This window comes from Phalacrocorax carbo, chromosome 4 (assembly GCF_963921805.1).
Source record: "Phalacrocorax carbo chromosome 4, bPhaCar2.1, whole genome shotgun sequence".
NCBI lineage: Eukaryota > Metazoa > Chordata > Aves > Suliformes > Phalacrocoracidae > Phalacrocorax > Phalacrocorax carbo.
In genome coordinates this window covers 39,703,449-39,728,088 of record NC_087516.1, presented here as the reverse complement: position 1 = coordinate 39,728,088, position 24,640 = coordinate 39,703,449, and the positions used below count along the sequence as shown (strand labels likewise).

The following is a 24,640-nucleotide window of genomic DNA, read 5'->3' as shown; positions in this document are numbered from 1 at the left end:
CAGACTGCATATTTGAATGCATGCTCACTGCATAAAAAGTGATCCTGACCTCACTAATTCTGATGTTGATTTGGGGTAGTATTAATCATATAAAGCAGAGTTTGCTTACATGTTTGTTCTGTAAAAGGAAAACAGCATTTTCCTCCCATGGAAAACAAACAGCTTGCTTTCTGTTGCAAAGTAGTATATGTAGGCCAGGATCTGAATAAAGATAAACAAACCTATGTAAATCTATGCCTAGACTTCTAGAGCATGGACATTATTTCCTATAAGAATAATTATATTTATGTAGAAAAGCAAATCTTACTATTAACCTATTTTATATTGTATTGTGTTTTAGAAAGGCCCAACTGTGTCTATAAAATCACGTAACTCATGCAGACCTTAGATGTAGTTGCAGCACATTTATTAGTAGAATGGAAAGTTTTCTACCTGTTCCAATATATATTTTGCTAAATCTTTAGAGGTCACCTTTAGGGTAAGCTTTTAATAAAGTCCAGCAGCTGAAAATCAGCTGTTCTCTTTTAAGATGTTTATTTTTCTGTTTCAAGCATAATTTTAATGTCCAGTACAACGTGACATGCACCAAGGTGGGTATGCTCCTGAAGGTATTCACATTGGCTTAATGCTTTCCAACACATAACAAAGCAAACAAAAGGACTATCTAATTTCACTTCATTTTGAAGTATGGCCCTTGAATACAGAAAGGAACCTGGGATTCTTTTAAACTTGTTACCCAGCTTGGCTTGGCAGCAAGTAATTGTCAAAAAATGAAAGTTGTATTCTATAGAATGTACTCTTTTGCTACTTCAGTTCTGCAATGTTTTCCCTTGTACTATTGTATAAATGCATGCATTGCTATGACTTTTTATTGACTGTGCTTATGGAGATAAGGAGAACCTTAAGATAAGGAGATACGCTTATGGAGATGAGAATGCTTAAGAAGATGTGTGCAAATGTTAGATCTCATATTTAATTACAAAGTAATGTATTGTTCAGAACCAAAATGGACATGACATGTTAGTAAGATCTATATCCAATACACTTAGCTCCTAGGCATGAAGAAATTATTTCAAGGTAAATATTTGTCATGTTTGAGCTGCAGTCTTTGCAAAATAAATACCTTGATTGGAATATTGGATCACTGGAATGACAGCATGGAATATCAGATCAAAGGCAGGTTCTATTACTATTAGTAAGGAACCATACTTTACAGATAATCTTATTGCCTCCACAAGCAGAATATTACTTTTCATGAACAAGCTATTAGCAAGATGGTCTTTCATCAAGTTGAATATTCATTATTATTATTTCTCTCTCTCCCCATATACATGCTATACATGAGGTTTTGATACTTGCTAGCCACAGTACTTCTCCATTTAAACAACAGCAAGTAATCTGTTGTGTACAAACCAGTGGGGTAGTCCCACAGTCCCACATAACAGGAAGGAAAAAGCGCAAGAGAAATTGTGATTCTGAGTCATAATTCATTTCCTGGCATGCTCACGGGCTGCACAGCTTTTCGTTACCCCCTTGCACAGGGTAGATCAGAGAAATACAGTTTAGACAACAAATATTAGATCTTAAAAACTGATCAAATGAGTACAGTGGAAGTCAGCTCTAGCTGAAACACATGCAGCCTTCTGCATAAAAGTTCAAAGTCCACTCTTTGAACTCGACAGAAGAACACCCTACAAACATTTGCTTTCGATTTTTCTAAATCATCAAATTAAAAACCCCTGATGGGCACACTTGACAAACTTCTGACAGAACCATGCTTGTTTGGAAACCTCTAGTTTCTAATCAAAGTTACACAAATTGTTCTCCAATAGCGCTCTGCACAAAAATCCTTAGTTTCCTCAAATCCATGGATTCAGAGAAGCCCATTTGTGGACTACATGGGAGGACAAAAGTGAAGTCTTCCAAGGTCCTGAATAATTTGCAAGAGCACACAATTTGAAAAGGTGAGAGCATTTGGGCTTTTGGGTCCTGTATTTCCTAAGTATGACTCTAGGAACTCTAAAATGACTGATTTTTTTGTCCCAGAGGAGGAGTCTGGGGTTTTTTATTAATAATTTAGATAGTTTCATTTAGGACTAGAATGATATCAATTTTTGAAATCTCAAGAAAATGTAATTACTTTTCTCTAAAAAACCAGAACAAAATTCCTATATTGGAAGGACTTTTTCTATTAGTTGGGAGTGAGTAGCTATGAAATTGCACGCCCTGCTGATATGTTTCCAATAAGGGATTATGTCCTTCAGTTCAAAGTAGATAACTGCTAGATTGAAAGTGGTTTACATGGATGATACATACTAGCTGGTATTAAAATTTTCCAAAATAGTATTTAATTTTTAATAAAAGGAAAACGTTTAGTAAATAGTCTTAAAAGTTTCAGCTTCAGCATTTCCTGAGAAAGAAAGCATGCTGAGAATATCTTTTTAGCTGGATCAGATCTGACTGTGGTTGAACAACCAAAGAATAAAGAAAAAAGTACTGCAAAATATCCATTCGTAATAAAACTGAATATGATAATAATAAAATTTGCTATCAAATGTCTTTCCTTTTACCTAGTACTCTGTCACAGATTACTGTATCTGGAAAGTATTATGATCTATTAAGTTGTGAATGAGACTTTACTACAAAGTTTAGAACAAGGAGGAAATATAGTCATTAACTAAAGAAACCCAACATCTGGTTTTTGCAATTAAGTGAAAGTCAAGTTAAAATAGTTTGCTTGGTAAGAGAGCAGTACCTAAGATATCACAGTCAAGGCAGAATTCTATTCAAAATTCAGCATTATTAGGATATAATAAAAATCAACTTCTCTGGGTCTTTTATGTCATCATTGTATCCTAGTGTAGAAAATTCATCAGGCAAGCAAAGGTGTAAAGTCATGTTGGACATGGTCCATTTTTAACTCACAAGTTCCAGGAAACTGCAATAGGATTCTAGATTATAGAGGCCAGACTGCCAACCTTCCCAAAGGACACAGGATATCTTGTTTCTGTACTGAGAGATATTTTAAAAACTTGCAGTGTAAAATGCAAGCTACCATGTTCTAATGCAGGATCAGGTGAAAAAGAGAAGACTTATGCAGCATATTCTTACACAGGCTTCTCATCAGGTACTTAAAGGAGCAAGGGCACTTCTGCTCCATCTTCCTCTTTGATGCACCAGTTCTGCACGGCAGTTGATGCTGTAATTCCTTGCCAAATACTGTCAGGTGAAACAGATGACAAACTAAGACCTCTTGGATTGAAAACTCTACTCATCACACAAAGGTGACATGCTTGCCATCTTGTGACAGATTTTCCTATATTCAGCTCATGTCTTTAGATGTTTATGTTTGAGGATGCTTTAAAGGCCAGTTTACTTTCTGACTAGTACCTTTACTTAATTAATGCTTTTTCTGAGTAAAATCCAGTTCTTTGTAAACTGCACTAACAGTTCCATTTCAGTACTGGATATCTGTACAATACACATAGTATTTATACTCTAAAAAGGGAAGCCTTAAAACAAAGGAATGCTGACAGAAGACTAATGAAATGTTTTTTTTCCTGGCAACAGAATCCTTTGTTTTGCTAAAATATTTTAAATAATTCATGTATTTTTTTTAATATTCAAATAATTTTCAACAGAGAAAACAGACATGTCAAATAACAGGAATTAGTCATACTGAATGAATATATCATTAAAAAAGGAGTCAGAAATCAAATTGATATATATCAGTCTACAGAAAGCGATTTCAAAGATATTAGTCCTAAACTTTGTGTAATAAGTCAGTTGAAATGTATTTTTGAGATAAGAATTTAACAAAAATCCCAGTATTTTTCATTTTTTAACAGATTTACAAAATTTGTAGGAAACATTTGAAAGAAAAACAGAAAAAGTTTTTAAACAAAACAGTTTAAGGCTAAAGAAAAGAATTATTCTGATATGACAAAATAATAGGTTCTGCTTTCAGTTAGTCACTAGAACAATATTGAATTTGCTGAGCTATGAATGATATGGCATTCAGGAATGAAGTTGTTATGCTCAGTAACAAGCCAATTTTTGCTTTACATATGGTTTTTGGAGAAAAGATTTACATGTTCTCATTATCTCTGAACACGCATGAGAAAGCCGAGAGCAAGCAGACTGTCCCCACAGTTTACATGAGGAAAAGGTTTCTGTTTATCATAATGATCTCTCGAATCTTTTTAATCCTCTGTTAGAAAGAGCAAGACAGCTGCATTTGAAGCCCTTCCTCCAGCTGTGTATTGCTCAGTTGCTTTTTCACGGAATTTGGGGATTGGTGTAATTAGACTGAAGGGAGTTGGGTCATGCTTAACAATTAACTCTACTAATATAGCTGATGTGTCCAAATGTTCCTTTTGGGTATCTGTGTAAACATTTTCTCTTGACAGTTCTCTACTCTCTGCTTCGTACAATAAGGAATTGGCAGCTCCTTCCACTATCTACAGTCCATGCTTATCAATTTTAAAGTTAAATATATGAGAATACAATTTCTTTATTAATAAACAGATCAAATAATGATATTACAAGAGATGGATAAAGTGACCTCAAAAAGCAGATTATGAACTTACATTAGTGCAGACTGGACATCAACATTTATAACAATTCATCAAGAAAGATTAGGAATTCTACACTGCTGAATACTTCTACAACTGTAACTTGATTGACTTGTCAGTGAAATGTAATTTAACTGTTGTACTAATGTCTTTAATTCAGATCATTTATGTTGCAGTTAGATGAGGTTTGATCCTGGAAGGAGCTAAGACTTCAGTTAGCAGAGTTAATGGAGCTCAGTATTTTACAGAATCAGGCCAGAGACAGCAAACTTTGTAGTTACCAAAGAGGTAAGCACAAGAAGGGCCAGAAGTTGTAAGAAGAATGAAGTATATTTGAAGACAAATAAGTTACCTTGCAAAAAAAAGTAGCAAAAAATATACACAGAAGTTATACAATTAAATGATGCATCATGATACCATTACCATCACACAGCACCAGCGAAAGGAATAAACAATTCTATTAGGAAGCACAGCAACATGGAGTCAAGTGCCATTAGACTAACGAGACAGAAGTCCTTGTTCCACTACTGAAATGAGATAAGGCATTTCAGCTCTTTTCTTCTGCCTTTCTGATACCATATTCTTCAGAGCTCTGACCCTCATTATATTTTTTACAGTGCTTAGCAGATCAGCTCCTTTTTATCTTGATCGTGATTAATGATCATTATCATGATCGTGACTATAACCACCAGGAACCGTTCTAATACAAAACCACCAAATACAGGTGTCAGTTACAAATTCTGTTCTTGAGAAAGAGATATAAGCATACATAAATAGCCAAAATGTCTAAACTAAGAATCACAATACAAATCTGTTGCTGCCAAACAGTGGACGTGCCTGACTCATGGAGTACCACCCCGCTTGAGCTATGCACGTAGCATTTCTATGGTAGGCTCTTATTCGAACCCAGAACTGATATGCTTGGCAGAGATTAGCTCCAATTTCCATGTAAGCCTGGTATCATTCAGAAAACAAGCACCATGCAAATCCAGAGTCCAGATCTAGCAGGAGTTTTCAGATCACACCTAGCACACACTGACAAGAGTAACCTACTTCCAAGCTTCTGCTGTGACTGCTTTATGTCTGTGGATAGAAACAAGGAATGCAGTCACAGCCCTCATATCCGAAGTGAGGAAATCAGAGCCTGCAACTTCAATTGTCCAACTCGTGATTCTCTGAGACCTCTGCCTCCTCCCTGACCCCCACTTTGGAATTTTGCCTGTCTCTGTAACACCACCAAGCTATTCTTCATAGGGCATATCTGCATTCAGGTTTTAGTTTAGACCTGCAGTATGCTGTTCATGTGAACCTCCCCACCAGCCCTACTTACTGTGCCTTGGATCAGATCACAGAATTTCTTTCCTTTCAGAGGATGCTCAGCTGGAAGTTTCAGTCCAACTGTCATCAAATGTGCTTTGCAGTAGGTTCTTACAGGAAGCAACTACCACTGGCAAGAGAATCACCACTCTTTCCCTCCCTGTTCCTCACCCTTTGTTTTATAAACTTCAGTTAGTGCTACAGAAAATCAAAACACAACAAAGGGCACAACAAAATTGATAACAGTTATTTAAATATTCAGTAAACGTTATTCAATAACATATAAATAAGAGTGCAACATTTGTATCTATTTAGCATAATCCAATCATTGCTAATAGCATCAGACACAAGAACAACTAACTAGTAGGGAGTTTGAACAAACCCTCATGAAAAGTATATAGTAATAGAGGAACAACATGGTGTAAAATTGTCATCGTCATCATCTTCACCCTTCATCATCACCACCTGCTGTACACTTTTTCTCCTGAATTAGCTTCCCCCATTAAAGGTGATGTATGCCTTCAGACCTAAGGAATCTTTCTTTCTGTCTGTCTCTGTGAGTCTGATTTAACATCCTCTTTGCAACAGTGTCCTCACCTGCTGACAGCCCTACATTTCACATTGCTGTCTGCTGCTTTCTTTCCACCTACTATGATGCAGATGAGTGGTCTGGTTTAAAACAAAACCAAAAAAAACCACCAACAACCAAGGAAAAGAGGGAAAAAGAAAAGACAAGGCAGCAGTGAAATCTTCTTGCTCTTCTAAAGCAAAATCTTAGAATTCACCTATATCAATGAATGCAGTTGTACATATTGATTAAGGACAAATACATCCTTTCCTGCTATTAGTTCTTAAAGAAGGAGGCCCTGCCCATCCACTGTGTTCCCATGCACTCAATGCATGGGATTTTTCTTCAACTCTTGAATCTTTCTAGACATGCTGTGAATAGCTCTTCATCTTCATGAACTAGAGGACAGAACTGTGACATGGAAGAGGAAGATAAGGCTCCTCTGGAATAGTTCAGATTCTGCCTGTCTGGCACATAAAAGTCTAGGAACATTTGTACTTCCTTTCCCATGGTCATAAACTCTGGAGAGAATGTGGAACTTGTGTCAAAGGGGAAGACTACTTATTTAATGAGTTATGTTGCTTATCCTTATCCTTATTTAAGAATTTGTCTGAATCAGTCGATTGCTATCAGAAACATCCTCCTCTGCTAAGAACTGTGGGGATATTTTTGTCTTGTAGGTCTTGTTTGAGATGGGGAAAATCCTAATTTAAGACTTCCCGGAGTCCTTTTCTTCTTTGTCTCCCATATACAATTTTGTCTCTTGGACAGTTGTGGTAAGGGCTCATATTTTAGTGCTCAAAGGACCAAATTCAAACTGAACTGTGTAATGACATTCCAAATAAGTTGATAAAGAGTTGTAAGTTACAGAAAAATCAAATGAACAATGAGAAGCTCACTGCTGGACAGAAAGTACAATATAAAAGCAAGCTAGAAAATAAGGTAGTGTAACAGAGGAGTAGAGAGTTGACACTTGCTCTGACGGATTCTTCTGCCTCTCAAACCTCCATTAGCAAGACAGTCCTCTCTCCTCATCCATTGATTGCCACCAAACCACAATAAAATATGAAGAAAAAGCAATCCAACTTACCAAAGTCGTTGTACAAACATACTCTTCCCCTCTGTTCCTGGGAAAGTAGCTATTATGGATGGCAATGTACGGGTCACTACTCCCTTAGGGACACTGAATACTAGCAAGGGAGATTGGTTTTATACTGGCAGTATGCTGGCAGTATTTAGCATTTGTCTGCACTTGGATAGATTCCAGTCATTGTTCAGTTTTGAATAAGTAAGTGTTAGGGCATTGGGTACATAACAGATTATTTTTATATCTTTTACGAATATGAACCTACTTTTTCGGATCTATATATATTTTAATTTTTTGCTGACTGTAAAAGTTGCATCAATTACAAAATTTACACCAATGAAAATTAAATTCAGCATGCAAAACAAAATTTACAAAGTACTACAATTAGATTCACTAAATCCAAGCATAGTGACAATATTATCACGTGACTTTGTTATTATTAGTTATACAAAATTAGCTCAAATTATCACTCTTTTTCATTTGCAACAAGTTTGCATGACATAATTCATTGGCTATTCTGAATGAACTCCATAAGAAATGCTTGCTTCATGCCAAGAACTGTCATGAAAGTGTGATTTGATATCAACTATTTCTGATTTTTTCAAGACCCAGAGTAGCAGTAAAACTTGATCAGTAGTGATTAAATGTTATGCTTCAAAAGTGGCATTTCTCTAGCATGATGCCTTCTATCCCTTTTCTAGACCCAGGAACATTCTTATCTCACTCGCCACTCCCACTGTGAATTTCTGTTTCAAATCTTTTGGGCTTTGCTACTCTGAGGAGTATACATGCACCAGATAAGACAGCATTTACCAAATCATTCTGTATACATAACTGGAATTTTAAACAAAGGGAATGCAATACCTTGGGATCTCAATCCAGCATTTTGTGGTTTATTCTTTATGCAGAGTAATAAATTCAAGAGAGAACATGCAAAAACTGGAGCAAAAATTAAGTCAAGTCAGTGTGAAGACTAACGGTACACACAAGTAACTCAATTACTACTGTAATTATCTCCAGAACAGGCACTGTAAATACAACATTAAAAAGGTTACACTGTTAATTCTCTCATCTGGGATCAAACACTGCGGACTGTATGATTATAAGATGTCATTACTATAGGACAGAGTTGCAGTATTTTGGATTGCTTAGCCAGGAAAATCAGGGACAATTGGTCAAGGAAAGCAACCTCTTAGATCTTCAAGTTGAAGGAAACATCCCTTTTTTTTCCTCCAGCAGTACCATTCTCTACAAACTATTATTATTTTCTTATGGTGATACATAAAGGCTGCGCTCAGGGAAACTCGATTTACAGCATACAGTACCAAAAATGAGGGATAGGCTATAAACTTACTAGGTAATAAATATGACATAAACAAATCAAAAGACAACATTGTATTTTTTCCAGAAGTAGAAGAATTTTAGTACTGACATTCTAGATATTTATCCATGTTGACAAGTATCCATGCATATCAGCATAGGGCTGTAAAACATACTGGCTACAGTTCTTCACTTTTACTGGTATTTGGATAAAGGGTTTTTTTCTGACAGATCACCTAGCCCACAATGATACAAAAACTTACTGCAAACTCACTGCAAAATGTAAAGACCATTTGGAGAGCAGCATGTTTGGACTCAACTAAACCCAGAAATTTTGTAGAAATTCCTGTGGAAATTTCTGTGGAAATGTTGCTAAAGTTTTTACCAACTGGAAATCTCATTATGACAAAAAAGAAAAATTGCAAGACAGCTTTCATTTTTTATTACTCTTTTTGCCTTCCACTTTTTCAATTTACCAACAAAGAAAGCCCACATTTTCTAAGAATACCATTTAACAGGTTACTTTTCTTACAATATTTTTCAGGGATAACATGATACAGGAAAAGTACTGTAATTTTATCCCTAGATTTCTTCCTTTTAGTTGGTGACAAAGATTATGTCCATAATATTCCTGAGGGTCATTCTAGTATAGGCATCCCTACAAGCACCTTTCCATAAAGTGTCCTTCCTGCATTCACACAGGAGACCTAGGATTTGTTCCAGTTCCAACTTTTCTACACCACAGCTATTCTACAACCCTATTATACAGCACTACATGGAGCTCTACCTTACCCCACCAGTGTCTCGTAGCAAAAGTGGTGGAAATCTTGGTCCAGAGCGGTACCTAGCAGCTATCTATACTGCCTCCCAGAGCCCTTCTACATCCTGGAAGCTGACAGCCTTCATGAGGTAGTGTGTCCCATATCTGTCTTCACAGGGCTGGTCTGTTGGAATTTCTACATCAAATAGGACAGTGTTTTCTGTCCCAATCCCAAGGTGACCCATGTCCTGCAGAGGTAAGGCATGTCAGAATGCCTCACATGCAGGCTCTTTCCATAACCTGACAGATTGTACGAGCCTGTGCCTTAAAGAGAATCTACAACCCTAACCCAGCCTCTACAGAGGTTAACAACACAGGGGTGCAGAACAGGCCACCTGCAAGGAACAAGCAGGTCTTCCTGCTTAATCCCTCTTTAGTTTATGTGAGAGGAGAGCAGTAGAATTTGGACACTGAGACACACATTTTATTCTTGCCTAAAGCCAAGAATATGCTTCTCTGTTTCCCAGGCCAAAACATCCTTCCTCAGAGTTTAAAAAGTACAGGACCTTATAACCAGCATCTAAAGAATTGTTTTCCAAGGGCCACAATATACTGCAGTCCTCCAACAAAAATCAGACAAGGAACTGGATGAGGCGACCCCATCTCTCTATTCTCAGATACTCTGAAATTAGGTGACCCAGGAGTACTGGGCTCTTGTTCCCAAAAGATGAAGACACTTTCTCAGACAAGCAACATCAAAAGGGGCCTCTTCAGCCATTGGCAATCAGTGAACAGCATTTGACTTTCAACAACATTGATTCCTACCATTGATTCTCCGTTACTGATGCTGCTGGATCAGTTAAAGCTTCAGATTATGTCTATTACAATAAACACCTACTTGGAGACCCATAAAATATTTTAAAGAAATATGCAAGTGCAGACATCTTTACTGTAAACTTATGTAAACATGTAGTGAATCTACTTCCTAGCAGTTTTAAAACCATTAACATGGCAAAAAATTCTGCTCTCTAAAGCATTTCAAAAGATTTTGCAACAGACTTTCCATTAACAAGAGCTTCATTGATCTTACTGAAATTATCTTAATTTATTTTAGATGTGTGTTAAATCCTTCATGCTCTACAGATTTATTGGGATAACTCAGGGAGAACAGTGATGTGAGAGAAAGCACCTCAAAACACAGCTAGCAGAACTTACTAGAGCTTCCTGTTGAGCAGCCACCTTATTCATCCTTTCATGACTGACAGTAAGTCAGTTCATATATCTATTCTAGCTTATCAAACAAAAAACCCAGCACATTGAATTGTAAAGGATATCGAAGCTTGTAGATATTATACAATATTACTTCATAAGCTATGCTGTATTTGTCAGGCGTCATTTTCCTAAAAAACTGCTGTGTAACTAACAACCTTTAAGAATACTTCTTTGTCTAGCTTGTAGACTGTAAACAACTATAAGATGAATACAATGCCAGGAAGAAAATTGCTACATAAGAGAGGACAGCCACTTTTAAGAAAATCACACCCATAACAGTATTTGTTTTGTTAGGACATGCAGCCTAAGATTCCGGTTCAAGTTTCTCTTTTCCTTGCACAGAACTGTCTGCCACCCTAAGAGCCTATGAAGCATGTTCTCCTCTCTGATTCCCTACAAAAGAAAATGCTTTCACATATCTGAGATAAAAATGATTTTTAAAGTTCCCATATAAGTAACAGGGAAGGAAACCTCATTCTTTCTAGTGTTTGTTTAGCAGCTAGACTTCAAACATTCTCTGAAAAGCAAACAACTCCAGGAAAAGGAAAATTGAAACACAACAAGCACACTGAACAGATGAAAGGTTTTGAACTGCATCTGCAGATTAAATAACAGGTTAACAATGATGGGAACTAAATACATAGCTACAAATCCAAGATAAAGGGAGGAACCAAACTACACAAGGTTCATGACAAGTATTAATTCTTTAACAGATAATTTTGCAGGTTTACTGTTCTTATTTTATACAGCCTAGAATAAGAAATTTCTTCTTTGTGCAATGGGGGATCGGGAAGCTTCAATGTCACACAGAGTTCATTCTTTAAACTTCTGTATATGAAACAAATACCAGCTGAAAACTTCTGCATTTTAAGGAAAATTAATTATCCTGTATCAGATAAATGAGAAAGCCAGCAAATGCCAGGATATTGTTGGGTGCTATTGCTTTAGCCTATAACAAATAATCTTCATCCTGACTCAAAATGTGTCTTTGCCCAGAAATATTTATTGCATTACTATATTGGAAAAACGAAGCAAGAGCTCCCTCTATGTAACGCCGGCTGCATTACTTTGTTGTACTGTGTTATAGATACATTTGTTTTATATTTTACAAGTCTTACTGTGAATGTGAACGATGCATGTAACAAATTGACAAAATTATTTTTAAAAATCAGAGTTCTCAGCACTAGACTGAAATAGTTTTTCCAGTAAAATTATAGAGAATAATTACAGGCTAAAAAATGTAAGAGAGTTGGTAGTAAAGGTCCATTGAAGGTACAGGGCTAGAATTTCAGATAATGCATGCCTAGTTTCTGACACACAAACACTTCTGCTTGAAAGTAAGCTAAACCAGACTAATAAGAAACATCTGAGTTGGCTCATTATTATCACTACAGTCAGATGACAGTAGAATTTAACAGTCTCAGCTGTCTTCCCTGCCTCTCTCTTGAAAGCTTCTGCTCCCACAGCAGGAACAACTCCTGAACCATCACAGATGGTTCACCATCTCACCATACCAAATTATATTGATGCTGCTTAGGATTACTTTAATATCCTGGGCAGTAAACAGCAGTTGTTCAGAACTTGTTTCATGTGTGGTTGCTCCTGCTGCAGAAGCTATAATCTCCAAGAGAATGCCAGGGAGACAAACAGTAATTGCTTCAGCCAGATGAACTGCAATCATTTGCATTTGTAAATTAAAATTCTGAGCACAAAGGTGATTCTTTAGTGATGCATTGTACAAATGGGAACTGTTACAACATTTCCAGCCTATCTTTGCAAGGATATTCCTGCCTTATGTAAACAATTCCTAGAGCTATTTATATTTTTTCACAGAATGTTGGCAGACAACTCTGCAACTAAGGGGAAAAAGTGCCTTTCTTCATGAAAAAGAATCAATAATGCATGATGATAGTGAGCACTGTTAACATATAGTCACTGTAGATATTACTTACTGCCTTGAAGCTGTATAAAATTATTCTGAATTTCACTGCGCTTTCTAAATAAGACAAAGCCATCCCTTACCCATCCTTTCCTTTCAGGAACAAAATTTTTGCCAGCACATTTCAAATTTAAGGTGGGAAATTACCTTCTATCTTAAAGTTTGTCTCAGTTCTATTTTAAATTTAGCAAGCCCTGGGACTGATGTGATTAATGTTGTAGGTAACAAACATGTTAACAGTATGAAAGTCTTACTGTTCATTCTGAGGTTTCCTCCCCTTCTCCTCAGTGGCTAGGCTGACAAAGAAGATGGAGACACCCTTTTTACAAGGAGTCACATGGAGAGGACAAGGGGGAATGGACACAAGTTGCTCTTGGGGAGATTCCGATTGGACACCAGAAGGAAATTTTTCACAGTGAGGACAGTCACCCATTGGAATAATCTCCCCAGGGAAGGGGTTGACTCGGCCACATTGGATACCTTTAAGATTCGGCTGGACAGGGGGCTGGGCCGTCTTGTCTAGACTGTGCTCTTCCTAGAGAGGTTGGACGAGATTATCCCTGAGGTCCCTTCCAACCTGGGATTCTGTGACAAGCATTTTGCACACAGAAAGGAGAACAGTGAACTCTGGTAGCACACTGATTTCAGAAATTTCTTCCTCATACCTAAGGAAAATACAAATTTTCCTTAACTTTGGAATCACTGGTTATTTAGCAGAAATACTTATTGCCTCTACACCAAAATTTAAATCAAAATGCATCACTTTTACCAGAGCAGGCAGTGTTTTGTTGTCAACCTGTGCTGTTGAGACAACTGCAACCTAATTGCTGAAGAGATCCTCCAAGAGTACTCTAAGGGCTTCAGACACAGGGCATCCTAAGGAGACTGCTTCGGGAATCTTAGGAATTAATCATAAGAACAATGGTAACCAGCCTGGATCATTTGATTACAGACTTTTGCCATGCTTGAATTTTGTACATCGTATTCCTCTCCCAAAGAACAGATTGTGAGATGCTTGGCGCTTTTAGAATCTTACCCAGATCTTCACAGCAGCAGTTTATTGCTGTGTCTCTGGTTTATATTCTAGCTTTGTAGAACTGTTTGGTTGACACATCCCCAGTACTGAATGTTGGTTCAATAATTGCTCATCTGAGTAACCCACTGTAACATACTAATGTAGTGGGTTTTCTGGACAACTAGAAATGTGTCATAAGAACTCTGACATTATGGCATGGAAAGTACTTCTTTAGATGGTACTGACAACTACGGAGTTGTAACGCTAATAAATGAGATTTCAAATATAGAGTTGTAAGACAAGGTCCAGTATGATTACAAGACAGGTGGGCATACTCCTGATAACTATAATCTGCCCAGTATTAGTAATTTGCTGGCAATCACAGTACCAGTCCTCTGGCAATTCTGTGTGCATGTTTTCTGGCTGCTTGAGCCTGTACAGTAGTATCTTCACTGCCTTTATGAGACTAATTACACTAAATTTACCTGTGATGTGATCACACAGTTATTTGGGTTGACAGGCCTAATAAAATGACATCAGTCTTTCCAACCAACAGCAGAAACAGCGTGCGGAGGGAGAGCCAACATAGTTGAATCTTCCTTAGCTGCCAGAATGGAGGGAGGTAGACCACTGGCACCTGCTGCCTGCTAGAGGAAGTAGCCTTTCATTCTCAGTAAAAGATTAAGTATTTACTTCAAGGTCTGAAAGTGTACACTGAGAAATTCTATTCAATAATGAAACTTTTAGAAGTATATTGTGTTGATTTATCTTTACTGAAAAAGGACATTTTAATACTGAATTGTATCTTTTGTTAATATTTAAATACGGGTCAGGCAAGACCACTGTGAATTTGCATTCATAATTCCTTTCTGAAAAGATAACTTGACACGCTCTACTTTTTCACTTTGCTGTGTATTCAGCTTTAGTTGCAAAGATCATTTACTGTGCTAATGTCTTTCCCCTTCAAAAATGCCTGTGCATGCCATGTCTCATGATGAATACCCATTTGTAAACAAAATAGTGATTCATTATTATAGCTGAAGGGCATCGTTTCACCTGGATGTATATTCATCATTTCTTAATGCCTCACAGCTTGATGCTTGAAATCTCATCAAGCACTCTGAAAGCTTCATTGACACAGATTTATGATCCAAACAATTAACTTAATAATGGTATCAGTAACTGGAGGTTAGTATCAACAAGAGAAAGAGCGAGCCAAGCTCATGCCTAGTGTATGCCTAATAAAATCAAAGGAGGTACGCTTGGGCTCTATTTATTGCAAACAATATATTTGACCCCTTTTTTCCTTTTCTGAGCTAATTTTATGAGTCTACCTATACTGCATTAAGTACTCTGTGGACAACAAATTGAAGCATTTTTTTAAAGGGGTAGGTACTGTTAAACACTATGAACAACACTCCTTTCTCAGAATAGTTTCAGAAAAGCTAATAATCTGTGAATATTCTGTCAGAACTCAGCTGGAGATAGCCACATCTCAGCTGTTAATTAATACACCTCACCTGAGATATGGAGATGTGGTAACTGCCCATGTACATACTCCTGGTCTGCTCTATTGCATAGTGAAACAGCATTCATTAAAACCCTCTCTCTTTGTTGTTTTTCTCGCTTGTCTAGCTAGAAAAGCTTTCCTGTTTTTCTACTATTGTCTATCCCAATGCATCTCTACATGACCTGGGAATCCACTGATGAATGTATACATCATTTGAATTCAGGCTGAACAAATCATAATTGTCTTAAGGAAGATCTTCTGCTATGGACTTTGATGGATTCTAGAAGATTGCAACCATTACAACCACCTCATTATTATATCCTTTGCTATCAATCTTTCCGCAGTATTAACCTCAGGATTTAAAGAAATCCAAAGTACTAACTCTTAATACTAGGGAACTTAGTTCTTCCCTAGAACTTTGTGATGGTTTAACAGTGAGCCTAATGTCTTGTGCCAACTGATGTAATTGTACCTGGCAAACAGTGCCTAGGAACTGCCAGTTTCAAGCTGGAGACTGACAGATGAATAGCTTTTCTTTCTAAAGAGAGCCAGGTGCTTGGAGTTAGATGTAAAGGGCTTAGGTATTGCCTTGAAGCTAAGCTGTTTCATCCTCTCTTTGATAGTAATAAATGGGAGAAATTCACGAGTCAGAGGACTATAAAACTACTCCAGATCCAAAGATGACACCTGCCACAGTCTGGCTGCCTCTTTTTTAGTTTTTTGGGGTTTTTTTTTAAGTTTTTGTCATTTTTTATAATGTTGATAATTTCTACAGCCTCACCACTCCCTTCATCTACCAGGGTTATTTTAACTCAGATTTGGAACAAATTATTCAGATATTTCATAGCAGCTGATATGTCTTTAATGGTACAGTTAGGGTTCCCATGTTAACACTAATCCTTTTCCACTTGTACATCTGGCACCACAGAAAAAGCGTGAGTGCTTAGCTAAGTAATTTTCCTACCTATAAGAATTCAGGCACAACTACACAGAGACAGCTGCTTGTATTTGCCAGGTCCATTGCATGCATCAGTGACCTTGCAGTTGCAATTTAGTTGCAGGAGCAACGAAACCTTACATGTTAGATATGAAGATACTATTCACTACTTTAGGAATACTGATTTTAGTAGTTATTAACCAAGTAAGATAAGAACTGTGTAACTGTACTAAACTTACTTGTATTAAGATGCTGGGTATGTTCAATATGGGGTTGTTTTGAAAGAAGAAAAAGTCAGATTAAAGTAATTCTAAAAAACCAGATTATTAGAGAAAACACAGCATACAAATAAAGATGATTATAATCTATACGTAGCCAAAAGTATGTATTTGTCTGCTAAAGCCTAGTGTATAAACATAATTACTGAGGAATGAAGGATGGTGACTGGTAAAGAGCAGGGACAAAAAGAGGAAGTATCAGGGAGTTATATACAGCCAGGTCAGCTGGAGGTCTAGTTATGCTCCTGAAGTATGATAAACTGTAGGGAAGACAAGAATGCATAAACATGCATATATTTTAAATTCATTTCTCCAAAGTCTTTCAGTTCTAGATGAAATTCTTTGCTATTGCTCATGATTTCTGAAAAGCAATAAATCTAAGTTGAATCTGAAGAGGTAACTGTGAACATCTATTTATCCTGTTTCATAACATAAGAACAAGGAGCCATTCAAGAAAATGGAAAGAGAACAGGCTTGAAGTTAAAATACTATTATGAAGCACATAATTAATGTGTTGAACTCTCTACCACAACAGTGATGTGATACAGCAGACAGAAAAAGCATACATTTAATGAAAATATCATTACACTAGACAGAATATTAAAATACATTTTCATAGATGTAAAGCAATTAGAATTGCTAGATATATCAGATGTTATGACAAACCAATAAAAGCAATGAAAGGAAAGCAAGATAATACCCTCAAACTTCACTGTTATCACAAATGTTATACAGAACAGATCATGCTCAACTCAAATTCTGATGACTTTAACTTTTATCATGCATCTCTTAGTCAAGATCTCCCCCTCCCTTCATACCTATTCTTTTTCTCAGAAAAATGTGTACATTTGGGTTTTTTCATTCAGTTCTGCTGTGTATATTAGTCTGGTGAAGATTTGTAAGTAGAGAATGGATAAGAAAAAGTGGTGGTTTTGGCAGGCAAAATTAATGATGTTGTGCACAGTCTGTAATGCACAACTGTTCTAAACATCAACAAAGTATTTTCTTCAAATATTGCTTAAATTGGATGAAACAGAAGCATAGTGGCTAAATATTTTGTCCACCAGCATCTGCACATGAATCTTTTCCTTTTGTTTGATGAAAATATGCAGATCCCTATAAAGAAGATTAAGTGTGTATGTACATGTGCCCAGCCCTCGTTCAGCAGATTGGCACAGCCCAAACACCACCAGTCAAGAGGGTATGCTTTACAGGCTTTGCTGTAAAGCATCTCCATTGTCCATAAGGTTTGTGTAGAAAAGTGTAGATTACTTTAAAATGACCTAAACGTAAAGTGGCCTCACATTCGTCACAAAAAAATAGTAAATTATCCATGTATCAAAGTTCTTAAGCCTGAGTTTTCTAGCACTGATACTTTTAAAGACATATCAGGCAATGTGAAAAGGAAATTTCAGCCTCAGCCTAACTGAAAAATCTTTGGGGTTTTTGTGGTTTGTTTTTGTTTTTGTTTTTGTTTTTGTTTTTAAACAGATGCCCCCACTGCACAATCTGTTTCAACTCCGCTGGAGTATTTGATGCTGGCTATTATCAGTTCCTTTAAAATAATAGGCAAAAAGACTACTTGGCTTGGCATACTAATTACTATAACAGGCTACCCTATTTTAACTCTGCAGATTTCTAAGACTAGTGTAGGTGTGATTATCAGCTTCTTAATAGGTGTTCATTAGGCAACCTGTCTTTTCTGTGTACAGAATTAAGAAAAGTGAGTACATGTCATGGTTTAGCCCCAGTCAGCAACCAAGCCCCACACAGCCACTCGCTCACTCCCCCCTGGTGGGACGGGGCAGAGAATCGGAAGAGTAAAAGTGGGAAACTCCTGGGTTGCGATACAGACAGTTTAATAGGTAAAGCAAAAGCTGTGTGTGGAACAAAGCAAAACAAGGACTTCATTCACTGCTTCCCATGGGCAGGCAGGTGTTCAGCCATCTCCAGGAAAGCAGGGCTCCATCACACATAACAGTTACTTGGGAAGACAAACACCATCACTCCAAATGTTCCCTCTCCCTTCTTCTTCCCCAGCTTTATATACTAAGCATGATGTCGTATGGTATGGAATATCCCATTGGTCAGTTTGGGTCACCTGTCCTGGTTGTGTTCCCTCACAGTTTCTTGTGCACCCGGCAGAACACGGGGAGCTGAAAAAGTCCTTGACCAGTGTAAGCGCTACTTAGCAACAACTAAAATATCTCTGCATTATCTCCACTGTTTCCAGCACAAATCCAAAACATAGTCCCATACTAGCGACTATGAAGAAAATTAACTCTATCCCAGCTGAAACCACAACAATGGTACATATACTTTTAGACTAACGCAGTAAAGGACATAGCTACTTCTTCACTAGTAACTAGGTCTTAATTTTAAAAGAGCTAGATGTGTAGCTCACAGATTTGATACACATGCTCAATGATTTATCTCAGCACAAAAATTAAAATTTCCAATATAAGACTATGCAGTTGAAAAGCACTAAATTATTTTATTTTATATATTGTTTCAACTTCTAACAAGAAGCTGGAATTAAAATGCGTGCTATTAGTTTGCATTGAGAATACAGAAAAGACCAGCAGTACAGTTTATAGACACAGAAATAACAAAAACATTGCTAAAGCAATGAGATTTGCCAACTACTAATGAGACACAGGAGAAATTCTTTTAACAGATGTTTCCTACATCAAATAGATACTTAGCCCCCTCTGATTACTATGATCTTGAGAATTCATGACTTGATTCAATGATCAACACCTCTTCGGTAGTCCCATAAAAAGCAAATTCTTGCAATAGGTTTTCCCTCCACACAGCAGCTGGGAAAATATATTTGTGGCCTTGAGTCCCTTAGAAGTTGTATTACAGCATTCTTGTGTTCATGACATAATTAGGGTTCTGTCAGCACATCAGTCATACAGTGATGAATGCACATCGCATTTTCTTTGCCATTTTAAAAGCTACTCTCCTCACAGTGACCAGTGACTACTACAAGCTGTCCTGACCACTTGCTTGCTTATTGAAAATTTCAAGTGCTGTGCTCCAAGATTATTTGTTATTAGTTACTGCAAACTTTCTTTAACAGTTGTTATTTATTATTTTTAAATGCCCCTAGTATACAATGCACTGAATACCATTCCATCTGGATAACTTCTTTCCTTTGCTTTGAGTTTCATCATTAAACATCGTTTAGGCACCTTTCAATAAGAGACAAACTCATTCTAGAGTAGGAATTCACCACCTAAAGTGAGAGCTTCAGCAGCTTGTACCAGGACTGCAATTAACAAGAAAATAATATTTTGAGATAATAGATAAGCCTGGAAATTCAGATGGTCAAATTAATATTGTTTTAACAAAATACCCAGATCTATTTGCTTCATCTTCTTTCATTTGTTTTAGAAGTCTTCAAATCTAGGTCACACTAATAATATTTTATATCTATAATATATGCTTCATCCCAACATACTTGCTCAACTCACAAAATATACATTGCACACATAGCGCCAATGAAGCACACCCATTTTTGCAAAAAAATACCTTCAAACAAATTATAGCAAACAGGCACTGAAAAGAAATTCTTGGCAAGGAGATGTGAGAAACCCCTTGATTTTTTACGTTATTAGAATATTTTTAGAGTTATAATGTAGCTTTTTGTCAAAGTCTATACATCTTCATTTTTCACTGATTTTCACAGCGCAGCTCAATTTAAGTTTGCTGCTGCTTTTCATTTCCTTTAGTATTTATCCTGTTAGTACAAATAATAACTCAGATACCTGGAATGGCATGACTTATTATTGCTATCCAGCACATGTTAAAGTTTCTTATAAATGGGATGGAAATAAGGCATCCTGGGGCAAGACAAATGACACCTTTTAAGAAATATATCTTTATAATAAGTATTTTTAATTCAGTTAAAATTTTGTATTTTAATAGGGTTAAGTCAGGAGTAATAATTCAATTGAAACTAATGGACCTTTTTCAGCACAGAACTGGCATAAGAAAAACAAAATCTTTGATTCTCAATAAATATTTCTTAATAGCAAGTCATCTCATTTGGACTGGAACACAAGAGATAGCATATCACTGAATAACTGGGTAATTCCAGCAACACAGTTTTTATAATTTTATCCTGAACAACAGTGAAATTGAATATCTGAACTTACCCTAGCAACTTAAAACATACACTTCAAAAAATATCACCTTGCCTACTTCTTGCAAATAAATCATAGAGTGCCACCTTGCCTTTGCAGCTCTTACCTTCTCAACTGCTAAAAATTGCTGGCATCATTAACTCACTTCATATTATGCTATTTCTCTTTCTGCCCAGCCTGTCACCACCTCATTTTCTCCTGCATCCCCTGGTTTGACAGATGCACTTGCAGTAATACTTTTCTAGTTTTTGACTTATTCAGATTCTGCTATATTGCCAGCTTCCTCCTGAGAGCGCTGCTGTATCAGGAGCTTGCTTCCAGTGCTGCAACTAGAACTAAAGTAGGCTTCGAAGCACCACAAGAACTGCAATACTCTGTCCTACAGATATGCTATTATTTCCAACTTAACCCACGCTGTGCCAATTTATCCACGATTTACAAAAACAACTGCCTTTTCCTAGGGAAATGCATGCAGCTCACATTATTGTGGCCTAGACAGCTCTGCCTCACTGACATGGGTAAGAAACACACTTTTATTTGTACACAGTCTATACAGAACATTACACATGAAATACAGTCACAACTTCTGAATAATCAAGGAGAGTTGTATATTGTTTGATTTTATATGCCTGATTTTTAGAGCTGCCGATCATAGCTATTCCTTTGTGTACTTTACAAGACCTAGTATAAAATTGGCATATAACAAATAAGAAGTTTCTTTTTTCTTTAAAAAGTAAATTTTAAAACAGAAACTAGATGATAGTGGTGATTGCAGCATGGATAGATTGACATGGAACCCTATCAAAATCATGAAACTGCTCATACAGCATTAATTCAGTAAGGAATGAAAGGGGAATTAATTCCCAAAACACATTATTTCTAGAAAATCTTACAATCAGAAAAGTTTGGTAACATTATTATACCACATGCAATTCTGATTAAGAGATACTTGTAAAAATAAAAAGTAAATAAAACCAACTGAAAAATCTAAAAAATAAAGTAACAAATAGAAGTTGGGGTGTCTGCAGAGGTGTCTATCAAGGGCTATTCTTAGCCCTGTTCACTTCTTAGGTGTTCTTAAAACAGTGTTTTAGGAATGGTCAAAAAACACTGTACTGATAAAATCTACACAGGTAAATGTGCAGGGTAGACAGGATGACTTAAACTTTGCCTAAATATATGCTGCAATGCACACTTTTGATCAAGTAAGAAACCAAAACATACTGTTTCTAGTACCTTATCCCCTTATTCCTGCTAAAAACAAGGAAACCTTGTATCTTATGTAGCTGTTTAATTGTAAAATAAACAGCATTTAAATTTGCAGATTATACAAATGTACATGCAGTCACGATTTGTAAAATGACCCAGATGTGGCTGTGGGCAAAGAGAAACTGTTTTCCTAAATTACTCTTTTTTTCTTAATACCCATCTTTGGTTTTAGTCTGCCTTTCCTTCTAATCTTGCTAGGATCCTAGCATTTTTTCTGTGTAATATCTGCCAATTTAATTAATGGTCTGCCTACTCCCTCTTCCAGATCATTAATGAAGATGTTAAATAAGACCAGTTCTAACACTAATCCCAGGGTGCCTTGGCAGATACCTCTCCTCACAACATAATTCATCATACCCTTTGTTTGGAGATTGTTTGGATGATGCAGCTGATGTAAAAGGAGGCTGCCCACCCGCCTGGCTGTGTTAACCACAGGGAACATATTACACCAATTACAGAAAAATTTCACTGACTTTATTTGCTTCTTGTTGCAAGCCAGAAAATGAAGAGTATCAAGAAGGTTCTAGAGAAGAGCTCTAAACTTTTTGGCTCCTGACACCTGAGAGACTGTTCAGCAACCAGATCACTGTAAATGCTCTAGATGACAGACAATTCATAGAAGCAAATCTCTACTTTTTGAAAAGAAGCATTACTGAATTAGCTGAGATAGATATAAACTCTCTATTAAAAAAAAAAAAGACTAAAAAACTTCAACTTCTAGAAGAAAGCAACCTATTTTTTTCAAAGTGCTCCCAAACCAAAGCATATTAGGCTTAAGGTAATTTATGATAAGTCAGCTTCCTCTGCATCTTTGAAGGCAAAATCTATTTAGCAGTAGCTGAGCTATATTTTAGTTAGTTTGGGCAGACTCTTCTACAGATGGAGGATTCTCAAGATAATTCTTCCCCCAGATAATGATCTAGGTGATGTGTTACCTACATGGTATCGCCAACTTTTTTAGTGGTTTGCATCCCTTCTTCTACCACGGCTTGTTGGTATAGTTTTCTTTTCTGGTAATTCAGCCTACAGATGGTCAAAACAAGGTCTTTCCCCCTTTGAAAAAACAAATATAAAATAAGACATTTAATGGTCACTGTGAGTTTCAATAGTTTTTATTCTATTTGTGTAAATATTTTATATAATCTCTTGTGAGCCATAGTGAAAGCTTCCCTCTCTTACAAAAAGAGTCCAGGGGTCTTCCTTTTCAAGACAGCAGTCTGCTCAAACCCAAGACTACTGTAATTGGTTATGTCTTTGGGCAACTTCTTACTGTGTACTTTCATGATTCAGATATTATTCATGTTGTTTGTAGATTTAAAGCCTAAAAAACTACATCCAGTGTGCTTCTGAAGTCCAGTTAGAGGCTGGTTTTGGTTTATTTTACGCAGTTCTTCCAGGTGTTTTTTTCCTCACCAGATTCTACTTAGTAGTAACCAAGGTTAATCTTTCCCTAGTTACTCCAGTGTCTAAAACATTTTACAGTGCTGACGCTTTTATTCTGTTTTACACATTTTCTCTTCTCCTTAAATCTGACTTAAGATGGGTAGTAGAACAGGCACAGTTCATAACTACTGTCTCAACAACCCTCCTTAGCCTGTGATGGGCCACACTCCATTAATACAAAATTCTCACTGTTTATGAAACCTGCATGAGGGAACTGAAGGCAAAGGTTGAAATATACCATAAAGAGAGTTCAAAATATCCCAAGGCAAAAGGAATAAATCATTCCTAGTACTGCAGTATTGCCAGCCCTTAAATTGAAAAAGGACATCGAAAAGCAAGGTTTTGACCTTTTTGAACTTTCCAGTACTCCTGTGAAACGTCTTCCTCAACAGCTTCTCTCAGGTTATACCCTGCCAAATACCTTGCTGCAAAATCAACATTCTCCCCACTTCACAAATCATAAGGAACTTTATTGCACAGAAGCCCACCTCTTACTGCTGTAGCAGTTTAATCAGTGACCCTTTACTGACAATCCTCTGCCAAAACCTCTTAGATATAGTATTTCATTATCAGAAGAGGAAAAAATATATAAGGCTGAAGCGTGTGTCAAATACGATTTGAAATTCGTTTAAGTAACATGAAGAATTTCACACATTCACAGAATTCAAAAACACAGGGAGAGAAATCTGGCTGATGAACAGCGTGGACCTTAGACTCACAGAAACACCACACAGATTGGAAGAGACCTCTGCTGTTCACCTAGTCCAACGTCTCACTGAAAGCAAAGCAATATTCAAAGTGAGATCAAGTTTCCCAGGGTTTTCCCCAGGAGTATGTGCCACGGGTGGAGATTTCACAAGCACCCTGGACAACCTGCTCCTGTGCTTAACCCCTCTTCACGAATCTCTGTTTTTCTTATAGAGTAAAAATTTCCATTCCTAAATATGTTGCATTGCCTTTTATCCTTTTGCTGTGCATCTCTGAGAAGAGCCTCTACACCCTTAACAACTTGCCCTTTCCTTAAGCAGGTGAAGGCAGCAATCAGAGAAGTGTAGAAAGCCTTGCCCTTCTCTTCTGCTAAGCACGCACTGCTCTCTCAGCTCGTCACTGTCCATCCTGTGCTCCAGCTGCACTTTCGCTAGGTTGTCATGTCTTCCCGCGCTGAGGAACCCAAACCTACACGCAGGCGCCTGGGTGCGG

General features: G+C 37.0%; 1 long non-coding RNA gene across 1 annotated transcript; it reads left to right on the top strand.

Moving 5' to 3' along the window:
- The first annotated feature begins 1,925 nt into the window (after window positions 1–1,925).
- LOC135313266 (uncharacterized) lies at window positions 1,926–16,903 on the top strand. Its single transcript, XR_010372881.1, has 3 exons — window positions 1,926–1,964; window positions 7,140–7,235; window positions 15,488–16,903. It is a non-coding gene; the product is annotated as an uncharacterized LOC135313266 (long non-coding RNA).
- The last annotated feature ends 7,737 nt before the right edge of the window (window positions 16,904–24,640 follow it).